The sequence below is a fragment of the Ursus maritimus genome, unplaced genomic scaffold (genome assembly GCF_017311325.1).
Source record: "Ursus maritimus isolate PB19 unplaced genomic scaffold, ASM1731132v1 scaffold_24, whole genome shotgun sequence".
In the NCBI taxonomy this organism is placed as follows: domain Eukaryota; kingdom Metazoa; phylum Chordata; class Mammalia; order Carnivora; family Ursidae; genus Ursus; species Ursus maritimus.
Window position 1 is genome coordinate 45,386,205 of NW_024424897.1, and position 8,050 is coordinate 45,394,254.

At 40.7% G+C, this 8,050-nt stretch overlaps 1 pseudogene; it reads left to right on the plus strand.

The window, feature by feature from the left end:
- The first annotated feature begins 4,909 nt into the window (after positions 1–4,909).
- Positions 4,910–6,940, plus strand: LOC103667380 (annotated as a pseudogene).
- The last annotated feature ends 1,110 nt before the right edge of the window (positions 6,941–8,050 follow it).

Consider the following 8,050-nt stretch of genomic DNA (forward strand, 5'->3'; position numbering starts at 1 on the left):
GACATTTTAACTATGTTAATTCTTCCGATCCATGAGCATGGAATATTTTTCCATCTTTTTGTGTCTTCTTCAAAGTCTTTCACGAGTGGTTTATAGTTTCTAGAATATAGATCCTTTACGTCTCCGGTTAAGTTAATTCCAAGGTAACGTATGGTTTTTGGTGCTATTGTAAATGGGATGGATTCCCTAATTTCTCTTTCTTCAGTCTCACTGTTTGTGTATAGAAATGCAACTGATTTCTGAGCATTGATTTTGTATCCCGCCACATTACTGAATTGCTCTATAACTTCTAGTAGTTTGGGAGTGGATTCTTTTGGGTTTTCCATATAGAGTATCATGTCATCTGCGAAGAGAGTCAGTTTGACTTCTTCTTTGTCGATTTGGATACCTTTTATCCCTTTTTGTGGTCTGATTGCTTTTGCAAGGACTTCTAGTACTATGCTGAATAATAGTGGTGAGAGTGGGCATCCTTGTCGTGTTTCTGATCTTAAGGGAAAGGCTTCCAGCTTTCCCCATTGAGAATGATATTTGCTGTAGGCTTTTCATAGATGGTTTTCATGAGATTGAGGAATGGAGCCTCTATCCCTACACTCTGAAGGGTTTTAATCAGGAAAGGATGCTGTATTTTGTCAAATGGTTTTTCTGCCTCTATTGAGAGAATCATATGATTTTTGGATTTTTCCTTCTAGATTTGTGAATGTTGAACCACGCTTGCATCCCAGGGATGAATTCCACTTGGTCATGATGGATAATCTTTTTAATGTACTTTTGAATTCTATTAGCCAAGATCTTGTTGAGAAGTTTTGCGTACATATTCATTAGGGAAGTCGGTCTGTAATTCTCCTTTTTGATGGGGTCTTTGCCTGGTTTGGGGATCAAGGTAATATTGGCCTCATGGAATGAGTTTGGTAGCTTTCCTTCTGTTTCAATTTTTTGAAATAGCTTTAGGAGAATAGGTATTATTTCTTCTTTGAATGTTTGGATATTAATTTCTGTATTTTAAATTCCTTGTTTGCTACCTCTAAAATCAGCTTGTCTTTGCTCCTTCTTATCCTCTTTCTCTTCCTCCTCCTTTATTTTGTTTTTCTCTTTATTATTGGCCATAGTATTTTGCCTCTTCCATATTTCTGGTCTTTTTTATTGTATGCTGGATATTATTAATATTAGGATTGCTGTGGCTCCAGATGATGTCATCTTCTAGCAGCGATGGTTCTCCCTTTCCTGCTATGCAGTAATGGTGAATGGATTGATCACTTCATTACAACCAGGGATTGATTTTGGCTTAGGGCTGGGTTGCAGACTTAGTACTTCCTAGCGTGTGTTTCTCCTAGGCTTTTGGTTGAGAACCTGATGAGTTCCTCAGCTCTAAAAGATAATAGGAGTTTCTCTTTAGAGTTTTTCCCCCTAGCTCTTTAGCCTCTTGCTACATGAAACTTCAAAATTTGACAAATAATCTTGAGAGAAATGCCAGACATGTGTTTCAGGAAGGCCTCTTCCTTTGATGATTCTTGGTTTTCAGTCCTGTAGGACCTAGGGCATTTTATGCTCTAACATAAAATTAGCCACCTCATCTTAGAACATTCTGTCTCTCTCTGAAACTCTAATTTATGTAGTTTTTTGTTGCTTTTGCAACTCTTTGGTGCCTTTCATGATTTACAATTTATTTATTTATTTATTTTTTTGGTTTTCTTTTTTTTAAAATAATTTTTAAAATTATATTATGTTAGTCACCATACAGTACATCCCTGGTTTTTGATGTAAAGTTCGATGATTCATTAGTTGCGTATAACACCCAGTGCACCATGCAATACATGCCCTCCTTATTACCCATCACCAAATCAAAACCACACTAAGATACCACCTTACACCAGTTAGAATGGCAAAAATTGACAAGGCAAGAAACAACAATTGCTGGAGAGGATGTGGAGAAAGGGGGTCCCTCCTACATTGTTGGTGGGAATGCAAGTTGGTACAGCCACTCTGGAAAACAGTGTGGAGGTCCCTTAAAAAGTTAAATATTTATTTATTTCTTAAATGATCATTGCAGCAGGCACATTGCTTGATGCAACCCACTATAGTCTACATGGATGGAGAGATTTGTTTATTTTATTTCCAAAGAGACTCATGTCAAGAAATGTTAGTTTGGTTAAAACATTTAGTGGATATTTATAGGTGACACATTCTTCTAATATATTCACTTTGAAACCCTGTTGCTACTACGTGGGTTCAAGTAACCATTATCTCTAACCTGGGTTACTAAAATAGCCTTTTAATGATTTCTCTGCCTTCCTTATTTTAAATGCTAGTGTGTTCTCCTTTAATCTGAATTACTGTCCTAAAAAGGAAATTTGAACATGTAATTTCCCTTAAAACCATTTAGAGATGTTTTGCTGAGGATGCAGGTGGCCTGGGTAACACATCTTACAAGATGTTGCCTGACCAGGCCTCTGTCTGACTCTCTCACCCCAGCCCTTGCCTTCTATCCCTCAACATCCTCAGATTTCCTGAGTGTCCCATGTTATCTCTAATTCTTAAATCTTTGCACATGTTATTTAGCTTGCTGAGAACACCATTGTCTTTCCATCTATCCCTTTATCCAGTTGCCTCACAGATATTCAGGCTCCAAAACACAATGGTCAAATGTGGCTGGGATTGTCTAGGAAAGTAGGGAGGTGATGACTGCACTGTGTTAACAGACTGCGATTAGATTTTATCACTAACCGACGAGTGGTGTGTGGAAATAAGTCACCGTTACCTTCCCTAAATGTAGCAGGGATAAATTATGGGACTCAGTTATTGAATAAGCTGATCAACAAAGAACATTTCTTTCCTGTTTTCAGGATGATATTTCTTTTTTTTTAAATTTTTTATTTTCATTTTTTAAATGTTTTTTTATTATATTTTGTTAGTCACCATCAGGATGATATTTCTGAAGCAATAATTGAACTCTCCAGAAAAATAGGTTATCACGCTTAAACACTTCAGAGGGCGAATACTTCAGGAGTGAAAATAGTGAAGTAAGAAAGAAGAAGTCTTCTGGACTGTGGTAACCAAGGCAGCATTCCTGGTGGGACTAGGGCATGAGCTGTTTCCTCTGTTGCCTGTCCCCCTACCTAAACATGGCTAGTAATTAAGAATCCCTGCTTTAGACATCCTAGGGGATTCATCCCAGGGAGGTTTAGAATTTATTTGCTTTAATGTTTTTCCCCCTCAAGTCGTAGGTTCCACTGGGACCCAGTGTCCCCCAGGCCCAGGAAGACAGAATGAGAGAAGTGAGAAGGGATGGTGTAGACTCCGGGATGGTGATGACTAGAGTCTGAGTCTCCATGAGCTTATAATTAATAAAAGAGTGAGGGGTCCTGGGCAAAAGCCCTGAAGTCACCTTGAGACATACTTGGTAAGTTAGGCTGGAGGGTACATGCCTTAGGCTTCTTCTAACCTTAGCATTCAGGTTACTGAGGTTTTATGATGTGACTCTATGGGGTTGTTCTTCAGGCAGTCCACATTAAAAAAAACCTCAGCATTTTAGAAATAGCTTCATTAATGTCACCAGATTCAATATCCATTTAAAATAATATTCCTAAGTATTTCATAACAGAGTCCTTTATGTTTTACAAAGGGATTTCTCAAAAGAGATTTCAGTTTACAGTAGCTTTGGGAGGTTGGCAGGGACAAGTCAGTACTGGCATTTTAAAGCTGAAGCAGGTAAGATGTAGAGAAATGAAAGGAGTAGGTAGAGTTCATATAGCTCCTCAATGGCAGCATTTGTAAGTGATATCTGACTGTTTTGGGCTCTTAATCAGGTATTTTATACAATAGATGGATCCCACTTGTTTCCCAGAAAAGGAAATTCCTGAGAAGTCAGAGATGGATCCTTCCCCCAGTAATACATAGTAACAGATCTTTCTTGCCTTTGTCCAAGTATGAAAACACATGTATATGCCTGGTTTAAGCCCCAAGATCTTGGTGAATGTCCTGCAGTGAGGGCACTCTTCTCTCTCTTCAGGGTTAAGAGATGTTTTTCTCATTTTGAAATGCTCTTGTTTTTTTGTCAATCCTGACTCACACTGTGGGAACGGTATCTGGAGGAGACCAGAAAGTAGATCCAAGAGACTGGAAATTATCTTCATTCTTTTTGCTTTTCCATGATCTCTCAACTTCCACATCTGTCTAATTTCTTCCCACATCAATATTGATATTGTGTGGGGTAAATCTTAAGGAAAAAATGATGGCAGTGTTGTCTTGAGTAGATTAGTGTAAGACATAGAGCAGGATATCTTAAGATGGGGTAATATGCTGACCCAGGGAGAGAAATTCTGGACAGTCTGCAGTGCTGTATCTGGAAATCAGCACAACAGATTTAGGTAACGGAACTCAGATTTAGAAACGTTCAGTGTCAGTGGATGATTTCAACCTCCAAAATTTTTGGTGTCTGTTGAAACAAATAGGAAATCCCTTGGGTGGCATAAATTTTCTTTTTTTTAATGTTTTTTTTTTTATTATATTATGTTAGTCACCATACAGTACACCCCTGGTTTCCGATGTAAAGCTCGATGCTTCATTAGTTGCGTATAACACCCAGTGCACCATGCAACACGTGCCCTCCTCACTACCCATCACCGGTCTATCCCATTCCCCCACCCCCTCCCCTCTGAAGTCCTCAGTTTCTTTCCTTCTCCTTCTCCTCCTCCTCCTCCTTCCTCCCTTCCTCCCTTCCTCCACCCCTCCCTCCCTCCCTCCCTCCCTTCCTTCCTTCCTTCCTTCCTTCTCCACACATTGTTCTAGATTTTAGGCTTCAGCAATGAACAAGATAGAACCTTTCCCTTCCCTTAAAGTCTAGCAAAAAGCAAATAATCCCTATTAATGGTCTGGGTGAATTCCTAGAAGACAGGATGGAATGAGATACAGACAGCATGTGTCAGGTAATGGAAGACATGATGTGATATGGTGGGTGACAGCAGGATGCCTTTGAGAAAATCAGAAATAATTGGTATGCCTGAAGTGGAGAGATGATTAGACATGAACTAATTGAGCTGATGAAATAAAAGGGTTTTGTAGGTCATGTTAACCATTTTGGACTTTATGTTAATGGAAAGAGGAAACTCTTCAATTAGAATAGTGGCACAAGTGGGTTTGAGTTATAAAAAGAACAATTCTGGATAATGTCAATGGGACAAAAGGGAGTGAAAATAAATGTGGAGAGACCAGATTTGTTGTGATGGTTCAGGTGAGAAAAGTTGAGTGACCTGAATGATGGCTGTGGGATGGGTAGCAGGCCCTATATGAGAAGTGAGCAAAAAGGGAGATTGGTAACATACAGTAAATGCGTGACGAGTGTGAAGAGAGGAAGGACTCAAGGATGGCTCTTAGTCTGGCTTGAGTACCTTGTAGGTGGTACTGCCAGTCACTGAGCTAGAGCTACTGGGAGTGGAGCACCTACAGGGCAAGGAAGACAAGAAACTAAATTTCAGAAAGATTGGTTTCAGAATGACAGTGAGACACACAGGGAAGATGGTCATCAGAGAGCTGAACACCCAGGTCTGTAGTTCAGACAAGCTATGTGGGCTGAATAAATACATTTGGGATTCACTGTCATATTTAGGGTAAGTATAGAAAGACAGTATTCTGAGGACCACCAATATTCAAATGATGACCAGGGAGGGGAAGCTCTCTAAGGACTGGTGAAGGCATTGCAAGGCAAGTAGGAAAAAACATGAAGCTGAGGTGTCACCACTACCAAGAGACAAGTGAGTTTTACAAAGGAAAAAGTGATCATTGGTGTTAAATGTGCTGTCATCTGATTTAGAGACCTGGATGTCTTTGGAGACTTTGATAGGGTAGTTTCAGTACAGCCAGCTGCCACCTGTGCCTAAATTCTCACTCATCCACCATTTGACAATAGCCCACATGCAATGGACATATATTTATTTCTTATACTTGGATTTTAAGGTCTGTTATTTTCTTCATAAATATAATAGAGTCACAGAATGATAGAGAGGAACCAAAGTGTTGTCTCAGATTTCCTTCTTTTGGGTCTGCCCATCAAGCCAGAGCAGTGGAATCTGTTCTATGCCTTGTTCCTGGCCATGTATGTTACCACCATTGTGGGGAACCTTCTCATCATCGTCCTCATTCGCCTGGACTCCCACCTCCACACACCCATGTATTTGTTTCTCAGCAATTTATCCTTCTCCGACCTCTGCTTCTCCTCTGTCACAATGCCCAAATTGCTGCAGAACATGCAGAGCCAAGTCCCATCCATCCCCTATGCTGCCTGCCTGACCCAGATGTACTTCTTCCTGTTTTTTGGAGACCTGGAGAGCTTCCTCCTGGTGGCCATGGCCTATGACCGCTATGTGGCCATCTGCTTCCCCCTGCACTACACCACCATCATGAGCCCCAAGCTTTGTCTCTCGCTGGTGGTGCTTTCCTGGGTGCTGACCATGTTCCATGCTATGTTACACACTCTGCTCATGGCCAGATTGTGGTTCTGTGCAGACAACACAATCCCCCACTTTTTCTGTGATATGTCTGCTCTGCTGAAGCTGGCCTGCTCTGACACTCAAGTTAATGAGTTGGTGATATTTATCATGGGAGGGCTCGTTCTTGTCATCCCATNTTCCTGCTCATCATCATGTCTTATGCACAGATTGTGTCATCCATCCTCAAGGTTCCTTCTGCCAGGGGCATCCGCAAAGCCTGCTCCACCTGTGGCTCCCACCTCTCTGTGGTGTCTCTCTTCTATGGGACAATTATTGGTCTCTACTTGTGCCCATCCACGAATAATTCTACTGCTAAGGAGACTGTCATGGCTATGATGTACACTGTGGTCACCCCCATGCTGAACCCCTTCATCTACAGCCTGAGGAACAGAGACATGAAGGGAGCTCTGGGAAGAGTCTTTTGGAAAAAGAAAGTATCTTTCTCTCTAAAATGGTAACAATTGAGATTTTTACATTATTTAATTCAGTGGGTATAGTAATGTTGATAATGGGGTATTACTCTAAATCAGTTGCTTTTCCCCTTTAATTTTAAAGCCATCAAACATTTTGTTCAAATAAAACCCCATGCTAAAGGCAAATATGAAACCGCGATGACCACTTAGCTGTTCTGAGGTAGAGTTGGGGGTAAGAAACCAGTCTGTTCTGAATCCTTATTTCCCTCTTGCCAGATGGAATTGAAGTTTGAAAATAAGATTTATATACCTTTGTGCAAAATACCTTTTTCCTTTCAATTTAGGAATTATCTTCCTTTTTTTTTTTTAAAGATTCATCTATCCCCTTTAGAGAGAGATAGAGAGGGAGAGAGAGAGCAAGGGGAGTGGTGGAGGGAGAGAATCCTGAAGCCATCTCCCTGCTGAGTGCGGAGCCCCAACCCGGGGTTTGATCCCATGACCCTGAGATCGTGACCCTAGCCTAAATCAGGAGTGGGCTGCTCAGCTGTCTGATCCACCCAGGCACCCTTAGGAATTATCTTCCTAAAGCATCACTGTAATCATTGCTTTTTTCCCACCCAGGAATTCTCAGTGATGCACACAAGTGAAGAAAGATTAAAATCCAACCTTTCTTTCTCACAGAGCAGAGACTCCTGGAGCTCTCAACTTCTATATATACCTGATGCTCCACTATGAATAAAAACCCTCTTATTTCCCTCTCTCCATCCATATGCTCGCCTCTAATTATATTTTTTGAGCCAGATCAGAAAAATCATTCTTTAAAAGAAGACAAATAGCAAACCCTTGTTGGGTGCTTTCTATGTGTCGGGCACTTTTCCAATCTATTAACCTACCACCTCTATGATGTTGGTCTTATTATTATCCCCACTTTATAGCTAAAATGATAGAAAGGTTAGTTTACTGTCTAACATCATGTAAGAAATTCAGACTGGAACCTAGGCAGTTTGGCTTACAGCCCAGGGTCCTCACGACTACACCACACTGCATCCTGAGACCATAGAATCATACTGTCTCTATTTAAAGGTGCATCTGTTCAGTTCCATCACTTGTCAGTTGATCGTACTTTCAGATATTTCTTTCGTCTCTTCGTTTTTC